General features: G+C 35.5%; 1 protein-coding gene and 1 long non-coding RNA gene across 5 annotated transcripts in view; one reads left to right on the top strand and one right to left on the bottom strand.

The window, feature by feature from the left end:
- The window catches only part of Eip74EF (Ecdysone-induced protein E74), a 120,876-nt gene that overhangs the window by 2,512 nt on the left and 94,982 nt on the right, over nt 1-23,382 (top strand). The window contains exon 1 of one of the 4 annotated variants that reach the window (XM_088038428.1): nt 18,702-18,766. The exons of 1 other annotated variant lie outside the window; for it this stretch is intronic. The gene's annotated coding sequence lies outside the window, so the exon portion shown is untranslated. Of the gene's footprint in view, nt 1-18,701; nt 18,767-21,638; nt 21,749-22,293; nt 22,382-23,382 lie in introns of those variants that run through there. 2 more of the 4 variants (XM_088038429.1, XM_088038427.1) reach the window with 2 other exon arrangements.
- LOC148172796 (uncharacterized) lies at nt 13,249-13,597 on the bottom strand. The gene is made up of 3 exons (XR_015770302.1): nt 13,567-13,597; nt 13,319-13,516; nt 13,249-13,271 (listed from the first exon to the last, which is right to left on the bottom strand). It is a non-coding gene; the product is annotated as an uncharacterized LOC148172796 (long non-coding RNA).

A 23,382-nucleotide genomic window follows, 5' to 3' on the forward strand; every position in this document is an offset into this window, starting at 1 on the left:
TGGACCCTCAATGTTATTTTTCATATCTTTGTTTCATCACATGCTTTATAAATAAAAAGTAAATTGTGTTTACGGCATTAAATAACTTTAAATTTAACTAAACACAGACGCTGACCGCAGAGGACACTAATTTAAATTGGTACAGTTGAACATTCTGCGATGCTAAAACCTTTTTAACAGTATTAATCCTTTCCACTTTAAAAAAATAATTTTGCGTTAATAATTAAAATTAAATTAATGACAACATTTAAAGACTTTCTTCCATACACGCACCTAATATGAGAGACCATCAGACCGTATCAAAAACATATCCATAAACCTCCCAGATGTTAATATAACATTGTAAAGTATCAGTTGTATAAAATGCACGATATAACACTCAACAATATTTAATATCCGTGAAATATAAACAACTAAAATGGGTATTTAATAGATGCGGAGGTTTGAATTTCTTGGAATATTAACTATGCAAAGCGGTAGGTCTCGTGGGATTTGCAATTCGCTCTTTATTTCCGTTTTGGAAGATTTAAATGGGTAAATCCCTCGTCTAAAAGTAGGTGCTTGGTTGATTTTGCCCCTTTAACCATCGGAGCTGGAAAGGAAAAAAGCGTGTCTGAGAGAGGAATGCAATTCCTATTTTAAATAGGTTAGACGCCACTGTGAAATATACAATTCTAGTTATTTTAGTTTTAGATTTACGCTTAACATGTAATGTGGGCATTAATTTATAGTGTTCTTCGCGTAGCATTTGTTACAGTTTCGTCAAATCCTGAGAAATGTGGGCAGAAACGTCGTTCAATCATTTGAAACATGTGTCCTCAAATTATTTACAATTATCATTTCAGTCGCCGTTTTTTCTCTAATTTGGTATTAATAAAAAGTCGAGGAAACGTGCAGCTGGTGCTCCATTCTTCGCACAAAAAGTGCGTAACTGGCGCCCGAAATTTTCACGGCGATCACCGCCCAAAGTCGGCGTGCATCTGCGATATGACTAATTTGGAAAAACTATAGTGGTCAAGATGCAACAGCGCGCTGCTTCCCATCCTGCACTCCTGCTACTTTTGCATCGGATGCATTCTGGCCCGTCCCCCAGAAATGCTGGGCGCGGCCAGCGATGAGATCACCTCGGCCTTTAAGATCCTGCTGCACATGCAGCAGGCGAGCTTACGGCGATGCTTCTGAATATAATGAGTAATTGTGCAGGTGATGGCGGCCCCGCACGGCCTGCACAATGCACGCCAATGCGGCCAATGACCGGACACAGCTTCGCAGGATTCCCTCGACCTCGCCATCCAGACTCACTTCTTATTCCGTTTCTTACGCTACCGCGCTCTGGTAGGTCGTCCTGCATTGCATCCCTGCTCGACGATGACAACTTGATGGAGAAGCAAAGCGCGAAAATGCCGACGGTGAAGGCTTACAAGCGAATAAAATTTTAGCATTTTTGTGTAAACTGGTAGTTTTGTTTTCCTGATGAAGGATTGAAAGACTGGTACAATCGACAGATTCAGCTTACAGCAACGGAAATTTTCATGATGGAGACGGATTACTTTTAATGCTATTTATCTGTCCATTATGTCCTCAGTAGTCGTCTCGAGGCTGTTTTTAACAGCTGGGAAAATCTTACGCGCGAATATGGATATCCCGTAGACTGGAAAAAGAAAAAACAGATGCTAAAACTACGATTATAACATGACACCAACGGTATGTAAAAGATTAATAATTGTATCGAATGAAATTAATTGCAGCTAAGTGCAAACGATTAGTCACAGTCTTAGTCTTGGACATACAGGGTGGCTCTAGATACGATCAAATCTCCACCCACATGCGGTAATAAATCAGCTCCTAATTGCCCATTCTTCTTCATTTTTACCCTGTTCATTCTAATTAGTAATGCAATGACTTAATCGATTAAAACTTATGACTCAGATAAAGAGGCGTTTTGGTTGTTTTTGTTAATTTTTTTTTCTTTGATACATTTATTTTTAACCAAGCGGGCATAGTTGCTTCGTGAGCAATATCCAGTGGCCTGTAAATCATGTTCAACCAAGTTCAACTATGTTAGATTTTCTACCTTTTAAAAAAAGCCACTTGATAACAAACATCGCAAACAGAATTACCTCGAGTTAAAAATAGATGGGACAATTATTCATTACTTATAAGAGCACTCGCTCACCTTAAGAAGTCTTGGACATGGTTAAAGACCCAACTTTTGTTGTAGCACCCCCGTTCATTATTATATTGATTTTAACAAGATTTTGTATACAGGGTGTTCAAAAAATGGCGGACCAACTATCACTACGTGAATCTTCAGATGATAACTAGTAGCTAAATTAAGTTTTTTCAATTATTGAGTGCTTCGTTGGAAATCTACAGCCACTTAAAGGGGCGCTAATTATGGCACAAATTTTTCCTTATAATGAACTCAAGGTTTACAAAATTCAGCTGGAGTTCATGTTTTGGGTGACATTCACATACTTACAGTCTTCAAATGCCTTAAATGTTGATGCAAAACGTTATTTTGCACTTTTAAAATTAAGCTCAAAAGCGCAAAATTAATCTGGCAACATTTCACTTCAAGAATTCAGTAATTAATTGTTGCCTAGTGCCTGACAATGACCATTTTTTTAGAAAAGTCAAACATTTTTTAGGTGTCACAAACTAGAGGAGTTTATTTTTCTAAAGATGTATAATTTTGCTGAATATACCGACACCTGAAGGAAACAGTCGAGAAGCAGTAAGGGGCAGTAAGGCTTGTGAATTTCCTAACTGGCAAATTCCCTTCAAGAATTCTTTTCAACGAGTTTATCAACAGGTACGTGAGACGAGCCGATTGGAACCAAATTTATCAGGATCATGGAGGACCCAAGACTATTCGCACCACCAAGAAGAGAACAAATGGTTCTTGATCTACTTTGTGACTTACTGGTCAGGTGTTATCAGAATTAATTGCAAACCATAGTAACTAATTACATGATTTATTAATAATTGTAACTACCAAAGTGTTGCTCTGGTCTCAAAATTATACTCCTAATAATTACCGAAAGAATTGAACACTGTTGCCGTTTTTCGCAATATTTAAAGTTATTTTGCTCCCGTACAAAGCTTCAAATAAAAATTTTAAACAGCATTTCCAATTCACAGCGTCTTAGAGGTTGACGTTCTTATCAGTTGGTCCGCTATTTTTTGAACACTCTGTATTAATGTTCGTTTTAATTTTGCAAGCCAGTTTTATTTAACCTTTAATTTCACACTGACTCATTAAAGGACCTCCAAATGATGAATGTTTGCGGCGACACTTTAAGGTTACCACCGCAAGATCCTCCGTTAGAATTTCCTTGATACCAACTTACTAAAATGTTTTACTATTGGCTCCTCTGTTTGGGCTATTATAACTTGAAACAATATTTATACGTTTGGTTGGATGTTATTAAATCTTTTTAGAGAGCGTTGTATAAATTTGCCAACGACCATGAATATTTAAATTGACTGGGAAGGACTAATTGTTGTTTGTGAGAAAGGTACGATAAAGTAAACAATATTTGATGTTATTATCTTGCTTAGACGCTTAAATTGCTAGTCACTATCGTTTGAGAGAAGAGTAAATAAGAGTTTCATTATTAATTTCTATCGTCAACATGTTCAGTTTTTTTTGAGTGATCGGTATATGAAGAAAACCTTTTGATAGATTAAATAAGATTTTATTTGTTGTTAAGTAATTTCACCAATCAACTTGTTACGTTTTTTCCTTCGTGATTATTTCTGCATGTAACGACGGTTGATCCAATTTACATCGACAGAATTTATTAAATCTTCGCGTCATGGTACGCCACAAAAACTTTTGCGCTTGAACTTGTTGTGATATCATTTGATCACAACATTTATTTTGCCTTTCACACTTCTTCTTCATTGCATTGCTACCACAGATCTGCAAACAAAAAGATGCAAGAGTATTTCAGAATTTATCTTCGACCTCTTCAGATTCCAGTTTTCTTCACATCGTTGTTTCTCCAACGGATCGAAGTTGGTGCGGTGTGGCGTAAACTAGGGAGACGTTGACCTCTCAACGTCACTGGCCGACCTAGTGTCGTCACTGATACCGCCACCCTTATCGGTCACGGCCTCAACATTATTTTCGTTACGGTTACCGTCACACTCGGTCTATGCAAAGAACAGGTAAAGTAATGCTGGTTGCGGCATTCCAGGCGGCTCATATTTTTACAAGAATAAATTCCGAACTCGGTGCTGTGTATTCAAAGCACGTTTTTTACGATTGAGAATGGATAAATGAATATGATTTGAATTGATTCTGATCGAATGATGTAATGGAATGAGAGCACTTGTGTGCATTTGTGGGAAACTAAACAGAAAAGTTTTCTGAGGTAATGGAGCGAGAGATTATGATTTAAAGGTATAAACGGTTGGATGGAAAATTAGTTTGTTCTCAATGAACTTGTAATGGAAAGTGTAAACTTATCGAATGAATGAACTGAATCAATCTAGGAGCGGGTGTTACGTGTTACGAGGCCTGAGTGGAGAGGAATAAATATTTGCATAGAATGCCGGAGTTTTTATTTAGTGTTCACGATATGCAAGTTTTCAGCGACGTCAAGAAATTTCACAAGCAAAGTACAGAAAACTATTGGCTGGAGAAATTTTCTCATGTTTATAATACGGCCTATTTTATAATGGAGAATTATCTATTAGCAAAGTGATTTAGTTTATAATTAAAACTTTCAGCTGTTTGCTAAAACATCTGTTACTATAAAAAATTAAAGCAAAAATGACATTCCAACGAATTTAGAAAGTTTGGTGAATATCTGGGGACTGACCACTTTAAAGAATATGAATAAGTCCAATAAGTAAGAAACCAATTCAAAAAACTGAAGCAGAGGAATCAAAAATTTCGAGGATTATAAAGATTCTAGGCAATTTAAAAAATCTAGAGATGATAAAAGAGTGTAGAAATTCTCGATATTTCACAAGCAACTTTACATTGGAATATCCATAATTTTAATTCAAGCATCCCAAAGTTTCCAAGGTTCTAAACATGCAACAGGTGCAAAGTTTCCAAAATAAGACATAAAAACTTTAAAAATAGAAGAAACAAATGTTGTAAACTTTGATTGTTTGATCTATAATTCTAATATTAATAATTTAATGCCATCGCAATGAAATTTAGGAGTGTTGTTATACATATATTCTTTAATTTGCTAATTAACTGTACTAAATTACAAAATTATAAAGTTTTTTTTTACATTTTCTGTTAGAGCTTGCATAAAAATAGTGATTACTTCCAATTAATTTTGAAATTTACTAAAATCTCTATCGTTCTTGAATAAATTTAATTTTTTTTCAATAAAGAGGAAGAAATAATTAATTACTTTGTTTGTAGGCCTATCTTTCTTTGGTAACACTTTCTTCTACACATTAGTTTAACAGCCCGATTATTTCTTCCGGGTTGGAACTAATGAGTTTTCATATTTTCTCTTCGCAAACGTCTTTACAGTTCAAAAAACTTCAATAAACATTCACGGATTTCGGGCGATATCGAAGGATTAGACCCTGAGATGTGTTTTGTTTGGTAATACCAGAGATGATTAATGATAATTAAATAAATGTCTTCTTTTTCTTTAAGCCCATCTGTCCTAAAATTGAGATGTTTTTTAGAACAATTATTTTTCTACGGCGGTGGGGTATTTCCCGTTGTAGAAAGAAAGCTTGTGACAAAAACGGTCTGTAATCGTCATAATAGTATTAATTTTTGTCCTCTCTAAATTTCTTCGTTTTTTTCCATGGTGGCATATGTTTTCGGACCCCATTATCATTACACTAATGTCCACGTTTCTAAAAAAATAGCCTAATAATTGCGTGTCTGTGATTCTACAGCAAGAAGCGAAAGTGCTTTTTACCGAAGAAAGTTCCAAACTTTCATTAAGCCACTGGTCACCGTACGGTTCCTAAAAATGATTTTAGAGGTCTCTCGACCTAGTTCGCACCAGTGGAATTCATTCCGTTATAAGATTCGATGACTTGCCGAATTCATTTGACTGAATCATTTTGATTTCGTTTATTATTAGACACATTTTCTATAAAAGTAGATTAGCAAGGTTCAACAACTTGAAAAAAAAGGAAGTCATAAAAATAGCCATAGTTCAGTGTCTCTGAACTCCTTTTGGCAATTTTTCGGCGTACTCACCTTTAGAACCAGCGGTCGGAAAAGCGATGGCATGATCGAGTGAATGCACTTCCGAGTCGGCAAAACAGAATGCAAGTGAAAGTTTCCGCGTGTCGTGGAAATCTCACTATAACTTTCTGCAGCGGCGAAGCAGCGGCGTCGGTCGTTGAACTTTCCCAAGCTTACGCTAACCACGGGTAAATCAGATTAAAGTTTTCGTTTTAGATTCTTCGTTGTAAGATTTTTTTCTATAATGAACATCGCCGTAATGAGCGCGGATTTTATTATTTCTGACGCGAAAAATTTCGTTAGGGAGAAAATTAATGCTTACACGCAAATGTGGCGTATACATGGGTGGTTTATTATCTCCCGCTTTAACAAGCGCTTCGAGCTAGGTAACTATTAAGATTGCAATTCATCTGCAAAGTTGAAACTGTTTTGAAAACTTAATGATAATAATTTCTAATGTAACCATCGGCCTCTGGCTGCGAAACAGATAAATATGAATAGTCAGTAGTTGCCTTTTTGTTACTTTCACTAGGTTCTTCACCCTAGGACATGCACCTCTACGTACAGGTGTCCATTAAATCGATCGCTTTGTCAATGTTTTTATTTTTAGACACTTGCCGTTGTATTTTTATACTATGACGACCGTTATGAATCATGCGAATGCTACAAAATCATTGTCTTTTTCGATTTACATTACAAGCAATTATCAACCACAGTTAGACGTTAGAAAGCTCATGAGAAAAACAGATGGTTTGCAATTAGGAGGTTCAAATATCCGTTTGGTTGCCTGTACAGCTATTTTCAGATTAAATAAAATGTTTAAGAAAGAATTGTACCAAACTTTTACAATGTGGCCTTTTTACACGGTCACACATTTAATGTCAAGTTTGCAAATAAAATATTCATAAAGTAATTAAGGTAACTTTGTATGGTCATTTCACTTTCATAACTAATTAGATAATAATAAGTCTATGGCCGTCGGGAAAGATCCAAAAGGTAAAATAAATGCAAAAATAAACAATTAATCGACACGGAAGAACAGCTTCTTATGTTAGGAAAGAACGAACTGGAAAGGATAAAATTTCAAAGATAAAGCAGAAAGTGCAAAGGGAAAATTTAAAATCGAATTGATTATAAGGTGAGGAGGGAGAAAACGAAAAATGAATTCAAGAAAAACAACTCAAAACGAAAGTAGTCGAGAGGAAGTTGGAATAAACAATTATAAGAAAAAGTTTGAAGAAATGGGAAGGTCGATGACATGCTGAATGGATCGTTGCAGAAAAAACAGAGAGGAAGCTAAAAAGATAATTAAATCAAATTGTAAATTAATCTGACATATTGAATTGTCTTAAAGTTCCTCGCATCAAAAAAAAGGAATAATTGGAGATAACAGAGCACAAAGAAAGGGTAAACACAAGAAAAAATATGGAAAAATAACAAAATGTGAAGATTCAGCGTAAAAAAATTAATTTTTGAATCCACGATATGGAACATCGGAAAATAAAAAGCACGAAAAAAACAATGGGGCAAACCGCATCTTTCAAACTGTCGTAGTTCCGTAGATATCAAACGGTAAATAATCTGCTGATGCTTCAAAATTTTTGCCTTCTCCTGGTGACGACCCATAGTTTTAAACGCTTCTTATTTGGATATTTCTTGACGTACGTTAAAAATTCGCACAGTTTTGGATTCTGCAAGAAATTCTGTGTTAAGCCTCATCAGTAACTTGAATTTACTTTACAAATAAACGAGAATTAGATTTCCAGAGGCGTCACTTTTAAAGAGCTTTTTCGAAGCGAAAACGACGTTTAATACTTTTGAGTTATACATCAATGGAAAGAGCAGCTTGAACTCTATCAACAGGCTAATTTAAATCTGAGATCGCTTGTTCAAATAGTTTACCAGGCGGTCAAAATACCAACAATTCAATTTTTCCATCGTTTATTAAGTCGAAATTTTTTTGGACATCCGAGAGTGGATTTAAATTAAAAAGCAACAAATGCGCAAGAAAATTGATGACATGACGAAGACCGTATCCTTCTGCCTGTCGTAGTTCCGGAGATATCGTGCACAAAATAGTCCGGAGTTTTAATTTTTTTTTTTTTTTGGGAAAATCAAGAAAATAGATTTTACTGCAACGCATTTCACGCTTTCCCAAAATAAATTTATTAATTTTTCTCCTGCAGATATTTTTGATCCCTAGATCATACCATGTAATCAATTTTACGACGAGCGTGAATACGACGAATGTATTTTTCCTTGAACAAGAATCTTGAGCAACTATTTCCGTTACGAGAAATTACTGCCGCCAACTGCATACATATTCCAGAGAATATTTCATTTTATAACTAATAATCACTGAATCTGTAATCATAAATATAATCAAACTGCTGTGTTATAAATCAAATCGCAAACAAATTTTAATCATCAATGGCTCTACACTGGAGCAGTTATGTCTTAATCCTCGGTAACTCTAGCAAATGCTGCAGTATGACAGTTTCAATCAATTTACAATAACAGACCACAGTTAGTCTATTGCTAAAATAAATGTTTCGCAATATACAATTTAAATTTTTAACAATAGCAGTTATGGCTGTTTTAATGTTGATTAGTATTCAGGGACGACTATTAACTGAGTTCATCTCATTATTGAAAATTATTTTTACTTTTGAGCCATTAAATACGTAGTTTTCTATTGCAAAATTCAATTTATATCGAACAATTTCATTTGAGAAAACTGTCCGTGAACAGCGTCGCTTTTAATATATTCCGCATTTAATTAAAAATTCCAAGGAAATCACCCACCACTTTTATTTAAATGATCTCTGTACCTTTAATACCACGTACTTAATTATTATCAGCCTGCACCCACTTTGTAAAATTCAAGGGAAAATCTTTGCATATTTTGGGAGTTCAATACTAAATTAGGAAAATTTTACCTCGTAGTGAAATCGCCTCATAAGGTTAATTAATAGAGTTGGAGTAATTTTCTAGGTATTTTATTTTACTTCTAATATTGGTATCAACACACATGTCATACAAATCTTTTAAGTTTGTAGATCTAGTAGTAGAAAGTGCAGTTTTATAACGATCTTATTTAATACATCAATTTGCATCGGTTATAAGTCATTATTATAAAGCTGCGACTGCAAGAAATTATTAAGCAATCTCGAGTAGCTGATTTTTGTGTTTATCGGCGAAAGCGAAAGTCTAATAACACTTTACCATACCTCGTACTTTCTTCACTTTCTACGCTTAAGTAGGACTGCTTACAATAATAAATAACCATATTGTAAAATTCTGAATTCACGTTATCCTGGAAGATGATAGATGATAATTTATTTGCTTACAAGGTTAGTAAAATTGGCCGCTGTTGCAGATACTCAAGGAAAATTGCATGAGTGAGAGTTTCATTTTCAGAACAAAGTACCTGCGCTCGTCAGATTCAACTTGCACCTTTGCGAAAGGAAATAAGTTCATTCGAGCAGCCTTAAAAAATCAGGTTTATGAAATTTCATTTTATTCAAATCATACTTCGCAAAAACTCAAAAACAAGTTTCTAATTTCTAATTAAAAAAGGAAAGTGTCTGCATAAATTCGTTCACAGGCATTGTAGCTTTTTAAGTGAGATAATTTAATAGAAGTGGATCCGTCATGGCCAAAAAAATTTGCATAAAATTTGACTGTACAGTTTGAGAGTTTTTTTTCTTCAAAAAATGTTCACAAACATTTGTTTCGGTAGCGTTTTGATCAAGGTTCCACTGCCATTTTAAACTTGCTGCGAATGAGCAAATTTGTCTACTTATTATGCACAAATTGCAGCTCTAATCTGTTCTCCTTGAGAACACTTCCTTATTAAATCTTATCTATTTTCGATTAATTATGACTTTATTTGTCAACATTTCTGAAATCCAATCAACGGTACTTTTACCACCACGACATTTCCATCCATTCTCTTCAGTAAAAATCCAAACCAAAGGTTGAATGTCTTCTGAACTTGTAAAGATAAAACTTTCGCTTGGTGTTTTTCCTATTTTTATTGTTCTGCCTAAACAATTTGAAAATTTCCGCATTTTACGGGGAAACATCGCTCGTCTCGAAGAAAGTTTTTACGTTGCATAAGGTTGCGAATTTGGGTGAGTCAATGTTAGCCAACGTCTCTGAATCCAGCAGGCTATGGCCATGGCCAGCTGAATTCGATCGCGGTACTTGACAATGAAACACTTCAAATGTGGGTCACCTACATTCTGACACACTAAACCGACCCATTGCGGGTCAATGTTGAAAATCGACGAAAATCCAATGGGATGTAGCATGTAAGGAACATATTCCAGGCATTTGCGGGAATCTCCGGAGCGGCAGGAAGCGATTGCCAGACTTTGCTCGACAAAGGACAATAAACTGATACTGATAGCCACGTGTAGAGATATCCGTATTTTTCACTGGGCTAATTACGACAGTTATTATTAAATTTTTATCGATGATCATTGAATCTGCCAAAGCAAGTTTCCTTGAAGAGTTTAGTTGAATGTTATTTAATAAAAATAATTCAAAGGACGAACAAGCGATTTCTGGGCACTTAACATTTAATCAGGAATTTGCAAGGATGTCACATAACTCGTTCAAATTTTAACCTGACTTTTCTACCAATTAGTACTAGCAGTGTAAATATTTATGCGGTAATTATCATAATTTTATCGATTACTAAACCCACAGTTTGTTTATATTTTTTCCAAATTGGAAATTTGTGCAAACAATATCCAACATTTCAACGGCTCACTGTACTCCGTCCACTTCAACAACAAAATTAGTACGATGATAAAGTATTTTAGGAAAGTTGAACGACTTCGCCTAATCAAAAATTGATATTAGTTCGATGAACTTGCGTTCCAAACAAAATATTCGAAGGAATTGCAAATTTTAATGTCATGTTTGAGGAAACTTTCTAGATTGCGAAATATCGTTAAAAACTAAAAAAGAATTAGTTTCCATCTGAAAAATGTTTAGATCTATCATAGCAACGAAAAGAGAGGTCATAAACCTTAAACATTGATTTTTTAGTTTTGCTCATTAAATTTTATGCAAGATCAAAATAAACAAGCGAGTGATAAAAAGTAATGTTCGTATAAAAGTATACACAAAATTTACTTACGTAGGTACCTATGTTCTAATTTTACTTTTTCGCATTACTCATGCAAGTAAATGACCTGTGGTGAAAATTTGTTTCTTTTGAACTACATTATGCTGAAATTTCAGTCTAATCCATTATTCATGATTTAATTCCACGGGTTTTACGAGTTTAGATGACAATAAGTAATAGTTTCCGTGTTACTTATTTTTTCATAAATTTAAAATACGGTTAGTAATTTGCAATTCTAACAGTTTGTACGACTTTCAGACTGTTTTAATCTCAAAACGGTATAAAAATTTCAGGAAAAAGTCCTTGCAGATATTTGCGATCATTCCACTCTTAGATTTATTTGTTATATTATTATGGATAATAACTATGATTGAATCTTTGAGAACAAAGAAATATAATAATAGCATCGACGCGTATCATTTGCACGATACAATTACCAGTTCGTTTAGATTCAATTCTTTTGTGCGATCAAAATTTTAGCCAAAAGGTCGTTAAACGCTTATCCAATATTTAAAAATTCCTACGTAATTTGTTTAGGCGTTTCAAGTCGTTAACCTTTTTTTGTATCCACGGGTTTTGGAGGTGGAAAACTAAAAATACAGGAAAAATGTAACAGGTGAGAGGTGAGAGGATGTAAATTTGGCAACGATGAAAAAATGTTGTGATTTTAGGTCGTTGCCCCATTTATTTTTAATCGGCTTTGAGATGTAACCGAACAAAACTTTACAGTGCCAAAATAACATCAACACTAACTAAAGTCAAAAATGATTGATTTCCTTTAATTTTTCGACTGATAATGCTTGCAATTTTTCATCTTCTTGAGAAAGTCTTGAAAATCGTGATCAAAACTGGAGCTCGTGTTGTTGTCTGATCAGTTAAAGACACTCTTTTGCTGAATGAGCTCTGCAGGAATTAGAAAGTTGACGCATGGAGATAGATGGCACGAACTGCTAGAACTTTGAGAAAGTAACAGGGCTAATCCGTAACTTAAATGACTTAATGGTGAACTATTGGCTTTGGAAACACAATAAACCATACTTGGTTCTGCGCTTATCATCAATCAGCGAGTTTTAATTACGTTAGTGCAGGAATCCCAGAAAAGACATTTCTGCCAGCAGGACGTGTTCGCAGTCCACATAGCGCTTGATCTAAGAACTTGCACGATGCATTTTTCATGTTGCAGATTAAGTTATGCTGTTTCGCTCTGCAGAGGTCAGAAGTATTAATCTTGCCGCTAATAGGCGTAATTTTTTTGATGTGGAAATAAATAGTCTGGGTGGACTCCATGTTATATATAATTTTCTCCTCCGATAATAGACAAGAACGATGATGCTGGGAGAGAATTTACACGAAAAAGATGGTGCTCGAAAATATCGAATACACGTTTAACAAATTTGTTTTCTAACAAGCGCAAAAAGGTCGATGGCTTTTCTAGCGGGTGCACGGATTTTTATTTTTACCCTGGTGGCCGTAACAGCGAATGATGTCATGAATGGTTTTGGAAACGATAGTTTACATTTGCAAACACATTATGTCTTAAAAAATTAATTGTTGTTTTATCTTCAAATAAATAGTTCCTGCAAATACTCTATATTTTTAAATAAACACGCAATTTTCTTTTGCCACGGCACCACTGGACCATCCACGAGTATCAACACAAGAATTTTGCACTGGAAAAAATTGCTAAATTTATTTGTATTTGTCCAAATTGAATCTGTGCGATATTTTTGGAAAAGATGGGTGGGGCTTTTCGCGAAGAATGGCAATAAGGAAGCTGTCGTTACGCAATCTGCCAAAGTATGCGAACTGGACACAAACCAGCCCATCAATACCAGTGTACGACACGAGAAAATAAATATCAAAGCGAAAACAGTTTATTTAAAACAGAAAATGGTTAGCTCAGCCTGAAACAATAACAGACCGGGCAGTGAACTCCTCGAAGCTCTGAAATTAAATAGTCTAGACCTGTGTAGGTACATCTTGCATCTCACATTTGACGACTTGACCTAGATCCAAAATCAGAATCTGCCACAAGTGTTGCGTCATTTCCATAGTACGCGCACATGGTGCGGGGGCGGTGGTTCCAAAATAACATGAACCGAGGTGGGGCAGAAATTTGCGGCGAGGAAATTCTCCTCCAAGGCTCGATGAACTACGTGGATCTATTTCTAGGGTGTATGGTGGACTCTCTGGGGAAAAAATCTAATAAACATTATCATGGGTTGCATCTGGTCTTTGCTCGATTTACAACAATAAATAATCGATGTCATATCTGGTGTATAATCGTATCATAGAAAAGAGTCATTGTATTTGATTTACGAGGTCCCTAGAGTGCGATGGCGGGGGCGGTCTTCATTTTTCCTCAATGTAAGTACGGGTTAGAACATAAGAAGGCTTGGCCAGGTTTGTGGGTTGACGGGGTGGATCGATGGCGATGCCACGAAGTCATTGAACTTGACGCGTGTTCCACCCACGCATCTTTCGACAAACAGACGAGGATTTACGCAAAAAGGGCTAAAAATGGGTATTAAAACGAAGCGAACGAGCCAGATGAGGTCTTTTTACTATAGCGCGAAAAGCTCCGATGAAAATCCGCCAAATTGTGCGAAATTGACAAGGACTTGACCTACTTTTTAACAACGCGTTGAATCCTTGGTTAATTTGGATTTTAAAACAACAAAAATACCATTTCTCGTTTCGGTTGTAAAGCGACTATCTTCAAAACGACCATAAAAACTCAACGATGTAGTAAAGAGGTGTTAAAGTGTGACAATGCTCCTGTGTGAACACCAAATGATCCGAAAAGTTACACATGGGACGCGTTTTTCAATTTTCACCGTTGGTAGCTCGAAACAAGCGATTCAAATCGGTTAAATTAGAAAAATTTCGCGTAATTCTATGCACGATTCCGTAATCAACTGAATGCTCTATTTAGTCAACACAACAGGAGAAGTAGTTTTTGAATAAATCAGAAACTTGGTTTTACAATAATTTATTACTGGCTTCCACAGGGAGCAATGTTTGGGTCGCTATTGTCTAGAAGTATTAATTTGGCAGGGGAGGCCTCCATTACAACTGTAAGCAAATTCAAGTTGGTCTAGATCTGCATTTTAATAATAAACTTGGCATCAAATATTACATTTCTGGGTCATGAATGTAGAAGCTTTATAAATATTGATATCTACTGCAAAATTCATGACGATTTGGTCCATTCAGTATTCGGAATCCTTTTTTTTTCTTTTGTACCATTTTAGAATTCTCTTCTTGTTTGATTTTAAAACCAAAGAAAACTTTAAGTTTGATATGCATAGATGTCAGTGTTTATTATTAACAAAAAATTAAATAAATGAACGTAAAGCGCAACCTTAAAGTTGTAAAATTTATTTTACATTTACGACCCATTAATGCAAAATAAATCTGACAGGACCACCTCCCGTGAATTATGTGTGAGTTAGCATAATTCTTGCGAGTTGATATTAGTTGTTGGAGCTAACAAATAGCAAATATTTGTGCTATTCTATTCAGGTTATCACTGATAAATAATGCAAGAAGTATTTTATGAAGCAAAGTTAACCTACGATAGTGTTCCTTGGAGACAACGCTTGCGACCAATATATCTGACAAAGCTTTGTAAAAAAGTATCTTTTGAAGCTCTCATCAAAGCTTCTCTTTCAGCTTTTAAGAACTTGAAGTGACGTGCACGCGATATCCCGTAACAAAAACTAGACTAAATCTAAAAAATAGACTTTGAATGCCTGTTGCACTTGACTGGATTTCGAATTTGAGCAAAGTGAACGATTTTCCTGGCTTTAGAGTCCGCGTCCATTAGAGCATGAACTGGTGTTGAGAAAGGTCCGGGAGGTCCAATGACCTTCCGCCGCTTAGCAACCCTCAGCACGGGCTAAAGCCGATCTATCGAAAGCTCCTAAAGCAGAACTGGAACTTTAAGTTCGTTGTACTTTGGGCTATTATTATCACACCGCTATTTCAATGTAAACTGATATTTTTGCGTGGTGTTTTTCGATCTCGCAAGTTTTCTCAGAGATCGAACTCTACTCTTTGAAATATTGTATTCAATTTACAATAACTTGTATGGAGAATTGATACCATTGTCAAGGTGTAGCCAACCTATCGTGTTCGGTGGGTGTGAAGCAAATAAATAAGCGCACGACGCGAAAGTTTAATTAATAATTATTTTATCACGGTGTTATTTACCTACTTTATCATAATGCCTGCTTGCTTCATTAACTCGGGTAATTTAAAACAAATACGTCGCTATCGAACCTTTAATAAATCTCACAGAGGTTGCGAACTTACACGTTCATTTTTGAACCTTTTTCCATCACGATTTTTAAGCAGAAATTTTCCGCCGAGGGTTGCAAAAAATATCTCATGTCACCACTTATTGGACATGCTTTCAAAGATGCTGGAGACAGGACCGAATCTCAATACGGAACAAAATGGAAAATCCTATCGGGGGAAAAGCTTCAACGATCTGAAACATGCAATGTCAATTATGTAAATAGAGAAATTGTTTCCTGTTGCATTTCCGTATTGTGGTAAAAACCAACAAAACGGTGAGAAATTAAAAAAAAAAATCATGATATATCGGATTCCAATTAGTGGCGCCAAAAGAGGAAAGGCGGAATTGAAGCGTTGACAAAAAAAGGGCCTAGTATACTCATTTCTACAGGAACTAATAACAGAAAAAGCGAAGAACAAGAATTTAGAGGCGGAATTTATGAGAGAGGAATTTAAAAATGATGGCCATCTGAATAACAATGTGCATTCAGTTGTTCTTAGCGGGTGATGGCATATTTCACATTTCTACAGAAGATAAGTCATTCCAAGACGGGAAAAAAAGAAATATGCAAATGTAATGTAGGATGTCAAAATAAATTGAACGCTGAAAAGTTCAAAAAGGTGGAATGACCCATTTTTGAATTGTCTGGACGATCTTTTCACTTTTGTTGCTCCGGAACTATATCAACTATGTACAATTTTAATTACATCCGACGAAACATAAATATGTAGAATGTCGATTGTTCTTTTTCTTTTACTGCAAATCATTCTCAGCCTATTAAATCATTATCCTCCAGAATAGATACACTTATTGTTATGTTGACGCACAATGTTCGTCGTTGAATAAAAATATTACAAGCTTTCTCATAATACTCTGCTGTTATTAACAATTAAATGCTTCTTGCACACGTAACTTTGTGAATTTGTAATAAAAGTTGTAATTTCTAATGAACAGCGCATTGGATAACATGAAATTATCCATAGAAAGTAAAAGCGACCACGTGATCGACTTAGTTACTTTCTCCAGGGGTGAATAGACTCCTGACGTGGAAAACAATTAGTCTGAGTGCAAGCTTAATTAAAACACTGGCCAGTTATTATGATTTTGTTTTTAATTGAGCGGTAAATGAGCCGTTGGTGGATGGTTTGAACGGTTTCCTCGTTTTTGCAAAGAAAAACAAAGGAGAAATTAATTGAATGTTTCTGGTTTTGTGAATGTGTGGTGTGAATATAAATTGTCGAGAGTTTAAAACTTAAAATCAGACAAAACTTATTTGACATTTCTCGGTAGATAGATCTGGAAGGTTCCAGTGTTTTATTAATTATTATGTATGAATGATTGAATACGAAATCACGCATTGAATTGAATTGATAACTATGTATTGAAACTAATTTAAAAGTGCTTCGTGTAAAATATAGTCTATTAGGTAAGGGTTATGGACACATTTGAACGTTTGTCAAAAAATTTTAGCACCTGAACAATAGTCATTCTGCTTTAAAGGCGGCAATAAAATCATAAGCTACTGATTTGTCTAATTAAGTCTTGCAAATACATCCAGTTTATTGCTGTTGACCTATTTCATAACGAATGCAGTGGTGCCAACGTGACCACACAGGTTCTTCACCTCTCGGTCATCCAAAGTGGCGACGTTACGACAGTTTCATACGTGTAGGTGGTCGCACAAAAACTCATTACACGTTTTAATCATCCATCGGTAACTTAAACTTTCACGTTTGACTGGAGATTCTCAATTCAAATTAAATAGTAACTACGCGTTCAACTCAAATGTCAATTTTTACAAAGAATCTTCAAATCCAAGGCTCCGACCTCGGTGCATTCGTCGTCACTATTTCTCGTCTTCCAAGCTAATGACGTTGACTGCTTGTGACGCAATTATTACTGCAGCTAATTTTCCACACCTCGCTAAGTCGGTAATCGCTCTCACAGAACTTTCTGCTAATCTAGAAAACGCATATCTCCTCTTCGGCGGCGCCTTTGTACATTACAATCCAGTAAAGCATCTCGCAAAAACCGATTTATTAACACCAGTGCCTCTCCGCCTTTTCCGGTTTGTCATCTCAAAGTTGAACAGAAAAAATCGTTATCAGATCGAAACTTATAGTTTCGTGAGTGTATTCCGAATAAAGGATAGTGAGAATCGTTCGGAATGGCCCTGATTTGGCGGTCAGCAGCACGGAATTGCTCGGCCTTAGCTCTACTGAGTGACGGAGGTCGTTCAGACTCTACTCGTTCGATGATAAATTGTCATGGTCATGTTTTAAAAAGTTTTCGATGGGCCGCAGGGAACGCAACGAATGGATGGACAAAATCTGAAATCGTTGTCTGTGGCTTTCAAAAAAACGAATATTACACCTCTCGTGGACGTAGAAAAAGTCAATTCAAGGATCAAGTCTGAAAGGTCAAACTTCTTGATTTTCTAGACCTATGCTCAGAGGATAAGCAGATATCTCTGCAAGCACACACGTATTTTTGAGTTAGTAATGAGTCATAAAGGGCAAAGATCCAGCTTCGGATTAAAGTAAAATAAAAAGTAATAAAGTAGAAAAACGGGATTAAAATCAAGGACGAAATAGTGACAGAGAGCTTACAAATTTAAAAGAACTTTCAACAAACACGAAGTGGACAAAATACAAATTGTTGGTTTCTGGAATGAAAAAGTAAAAACGGGGGACAAGAAAGGCATGGGATTGCCAACAATGGAAAGCAGAGAAAATAGAAACTAGAGGAGGCTTCATGCTCAAATGAGCCAATAAATTCACTTTTATTTTGTAATGATTTCTAGAATAGGGTATAAAATTCAGTAAAACCTTTTTAGTAAATTTATACAAACGAACACACTCCTTTAAAAATTATGGAAAAGTTATTTATAAAACAAGTTAAGTTTCAAAATTAAGAAAAAAAATTCTAAGACGTACAACTCAAGCAACTTCTATTGTACTTGTCTCTTTAATAGTAATTACAAGCAACTACTAAATCACCACAAACATTATGTTCAAAGCACGAGCAATATTTTATTGTCACTTTAATTTTATTTTTGTTGTAGGCATAATATTAACGGAAAACATTAATATTCACCCACACTGGAACAGGCCGGACTTTATACACACGTCTAATAGTAAGTACTGAGTCATTGAAGCCTGTCTCGCATTATCCTTCCAGTTGTCACTGTGTTAATAATAATGTCTAGAGCCCCCGACATAATTAGTTACAAATTTAGGAGCGGAAATTGGAGCAAATTTCAATTCGGTTGCATGAATCAACAGGTGGGGCACAAAATTATATTTATACTTGAAGGAAGAAGATTGTCGGGTCGAAATTAACATTATCTAAAACGGAAAATCTCGCCGTTGCGCAAAATTTATTTCGGGAACCCGTTTATCATTTAATCAACGCGGAAATGTGCATTTCGAGGAAAAAGTGCACAAACAGTTCAATGTGACCTAGGTTAGTATTCGATATGACAATACAAATCAGAATTAAACTTTCCTTGTACCGATCTGAAGAGCAATGGAAATCCAAGCTTTTATTAGTTATGTCTGAAAACTTCGTATTAAATATTTATAGAATAACCTTAGCGATGACCTTACAGATACCGCTTTCAAATCAATGCATTGCTATATTGATAGATTTTCAATATTTTTCAAAAGAGGGTTTAAGGCTTTGACCCGAAATTTTTTCAGTTTAAAAGTCCAGTAATGTCGAAATTGAACGTACTGCGCGATTATCGCTTTTGTGATCTCAAAGCGAAAATAACGTGGCACTAACCTAAGTTAAACACAATTATCAGGCATGAGTGCCGAAACGTCAATAAATTCCACGTAATCAGAGATCAAGTTCAGTCAATATAAACAAGTCTTATCAGTTGCATTTTTTTGCACTTCGATAAAAATGCAGTCAAATTAATCAATTTTATCTGTAACAGTAGTCTACATTGCGGAAATTCACGAAACTTCACCTAGAACGTAAATATTGAGACGAATTGTATTTGTGAAATGACGCAAAATGCATAAAACCAACTGCAATTTAATGTGAATACAACAATGCGTTTACAGTGTAAACAGACTGCAGTCGGAATAAATTCTATTTGTGGTGTCATAATTCTTATTATCTGGAACTTGGATTATGAATGAGATTTAATATGATTTACCTCCCGACCTTTCTCAACAGGAAAAATATAAAATGAAGTTATAAACACTCAATCAATCAACAAATTGTGTGTTATCTCTGATTGCGAATTATCACAAATACTTTCTAAATGGTTTACTCCGCATTATCTGGATATTTTCGTGTCGAAGGTGAATTACACTCAGTCAACACCTTCGATCCATTGAAAATTCCAATTTCAATAGAGAGAGAATTGAAAAATCTAACTAACAAGTCCACTTTCTACGTTGTTATAATGCCACAAAAGCTTTGAGAAGAAAAAAATGCTTGTTAGCATGACATCACGTTTTGAATCATCCAATTGCAAACCACTCATAGCTCTCAAAATTTCATTGCAAATCACTCGTTCAGGGTTACACTGCAAGGAAGTTGTTATTTTAGTAAATGTAAAGGTCGCACTTTTATTTCGTCTTTCCATAAAATAGTCAAGTGACAACATTATTTTTGGTGATGTTCTTATGAGTTTTACTCCACTTAAAAATAATAAATCAACTTCACAGACTAGATAAAACGAATATTGGCTGTTTATTTAATTATAGATCAAGGAATCTGACCGACCATGAAACTTCTTAAATATGTAACAAACAACTTACACGCTGAGTTCGAGCCAATTGGAAGTTTATTGTCTCGGTTCTTTAGTTTAGGAATAGATAAGAATTGCGTTTCATTGTGGACAGTCGTTTTTCTGTGTGTTGACACTATCGTGGTAACGCTTCATGATTTGGTTTTTCAGCGACATGCACATTGTGCTGCGTGTAAAGTGTGAACTTTAGAAAAACGATTTTTATGAGAGTTCAAAACTTCCATGTTGCGGTATAGATTTTATCGGAATGGGAACAAACAAGCGCAAAAAATAAAACAAAAAAGGCGCACGTAATAGGATGACCACGTTGAAGTTTGCCTGCCAAATGAATGTCTTCAGTCAGTGTCAGTAAAACAAAAACAATCGAAGTCTCGTAATATGATCAAGATCATGTATGCATCAAATTATGCAAAATGAGCGACAAGTTAAAAGAAATATGCAACAGCACTTTCACGTCTTTTGGATTTTCCCAAATTTCCTTGTAAGATTCGTACAATTCTACATGCTTTTTTTTCTAGTTCCCTTAAGGCCTTAAATTCTTTTTTGTTGCCAAAAAAAATTCTCTTGAAACGACTGCAATTTTCATAATCTTAGTTTTAATTGCAACTATGTATCTACTTTGTGCAAGAAACCTCCTACTTCACTCGTTAAATTGACATTTTTTACAAGAATCTTCGCTTAATTAACAATTATTATCAATAATTACTAGGCATTTATTGAGGTTATCAAATTTGAGCTTGAAATGTAGACGAATAAATAATAATATAATTAATTTGAAAAATGTAGTTACTGCAAGTTCTAGTTTATTGGAACGATAAAATTCTAACAAAGAAATCCTTTCAAATTTACAGTACCAAAAATTATTGCCACTGATGAGAATGATGAATATCAATCAAGAAGTGAAAGATACCTAATCGATTATCATGGTGTCAGACACTTTCTATGTTGCCCGTCAAGTTAATATCAAATGAAAAAAATAAAACCATTACATCGCACAAATAAAAAAAAGTGATTACCACAACTTTAAATAAACTAAATTAAAAAGAAAACGCGTAAATTCGAAGTTGGACATTTACTTTGAATTTACGAATATTTAATTCCATCTATACTTGTGTCAAAATTTTAGCAAATTTAATTTTGATAATACAACAGACGAATTATTGTAACAACCATATTGAGGAAAGATAAAACTGTTTAACTGATAAGTGGTCTCCCCACAGTGCAACACGAATTCAGTTGATGCAGTTCGCTAATCAGGGCCGATGGTCTAACAGTAGTCCCACGTGTGGTCCCTTTTCAAAAAAAAAAAAATCAGCGAAACTTCGAAGGTAACCCTGCAGGCCATCAAGGGTAAGCACTTAAGTTAAGCCGCGTTGAGATTGGCGAATCGCCGAAATTGAACCCTGATGTAAGGTCTTTACCTCAGTTCGATGGTCAAATTAGAAATGTTAACAACATCAACAACCTCTAAACAAAGAGTTTCGCCTGCATACAACCTTGCATTCGGACCGATTCGCCATTCCTCGGACTGCTTAGCTTAGATTGACTTAGCTAAGCAATGCGAATATCGCGGGTACTTAGTGTTTAGGTTGCGAGCGCGCGTTCGACTTTAACTCGCGCACGCTCTTTGACGGTGAGCGCCAGTTCCAAACTCGAATTTCACCGTTAACCCAAACAAACAAATTGTATTATCGACTTGCGACTCGCGCTTTCGGTTCGGTTTTGACAAAGTGCGGTTTCTGATGATATGCGAGTGTGTGTTTTCGGATAATGTAACTGAGTGAAAAGTGACCTGACTTAAGTCGCTTTTGACTTGACCAGTGCTGGGAGACCACTTTTAAAATTAGATGACCTGACCTATTTGTGCCTGGAATTATTTTCATTATAACTTGATACTTTGTGCATGGTGTGCGGTGAAGTGCTTTTCTTTCAGTGTCCCTTTTATCGGATTATTTTTTGGATACTATCTTGCATGGATTTTAGGTGAGCTCCACGGGTCGGATTTTCAAACCCCGAAAACTATCTAAACCATTTAATTACAATTACGACGATTTTTTTCTCATAAGAAGCGTCAGACAAGAATACATTTTTTATTTCGAAGACTTTCTCTAAGTCACGCACAAGCGAAAGTTGAGAAATTGCCGAAATTTCCCACTCTTTTATTCTGGTATTTTATGCTTGGATGAGTATTTTTACGTCTCGTTACCAGGTATCAAACGATTCATTAAAAAGTGGTACATTTAAATTATTCTTTGTGAGAAAGTTGAGAGGAAAAACGGAGCACAAACCGGCCTTGTGGCCATTTTATCATTTTTGATGCGGAATGCTGAACGTGATTATCAGAGGACTTGTGGGTGGATAAATAAATTAGAAGTTAAGGTTTTTCAGGGGTTATCAGTTCAATGGAAATTGATTACCGAGAGATCCGGCTGAAATAGCAATCCTCAAGCTTGTAAATTACGAGTAAATTCATTACTTTCAAAACAAAATTTTGATTCATCAAGTCGGCAACCAGCAACCCATTTCGGGGGAAAAACTCTTCAAACCCATGTTTGCTTAGATAAAAACCAAGATATCAGTACGTCCTTAAGAATTAATTGATTTATTACCTGTTTAAATTCCCCAATGCACTTCCGCCTTTTCTCACCCAAAGATCTATCTGCAAGGCATTAATAAATACCTATTTATGCATTCGTTGTTGATCTCGTGTATTCTCATCTCTGGACCTTGACGTCCATTAACTCCGGGTTAGATGCGTCATAACTTCAAGGCACTTTTCGCGCTCGAGGCGTAAGACTCAAAAATCAATGCTAGCGAACAAATTATTTTTGGTTTATTCGATCCCACTGTGACTTTACGACTTCGCCTTGAAACGTTTTCAGTTCGGTTTCAACTGGTCCCGTTATTCTGCTGCTGTAGAATTTTATCCAAGAAGTACCGTAGCGTTGATTGTAGGTACATATTATATTTTTTCTCCTGCACGA

Source organism: Gnatocerus cornutus, chromosome 6 (genome assembly GCF_029298725.1).
Source record: "Gnatocerus cornutus isolate USDA-ARS CGAHR chromosome 6, icGnaCorn1.1, whole genome shotgun sequence".
Taxonomy (NCBI): domain Eukaryota; kingdom Metazoa; phylum Arthropoda; class Insecta; order Coleoptera; family Tenebrionidae; genus Gnatocerus; species Gnatocerus cornutus.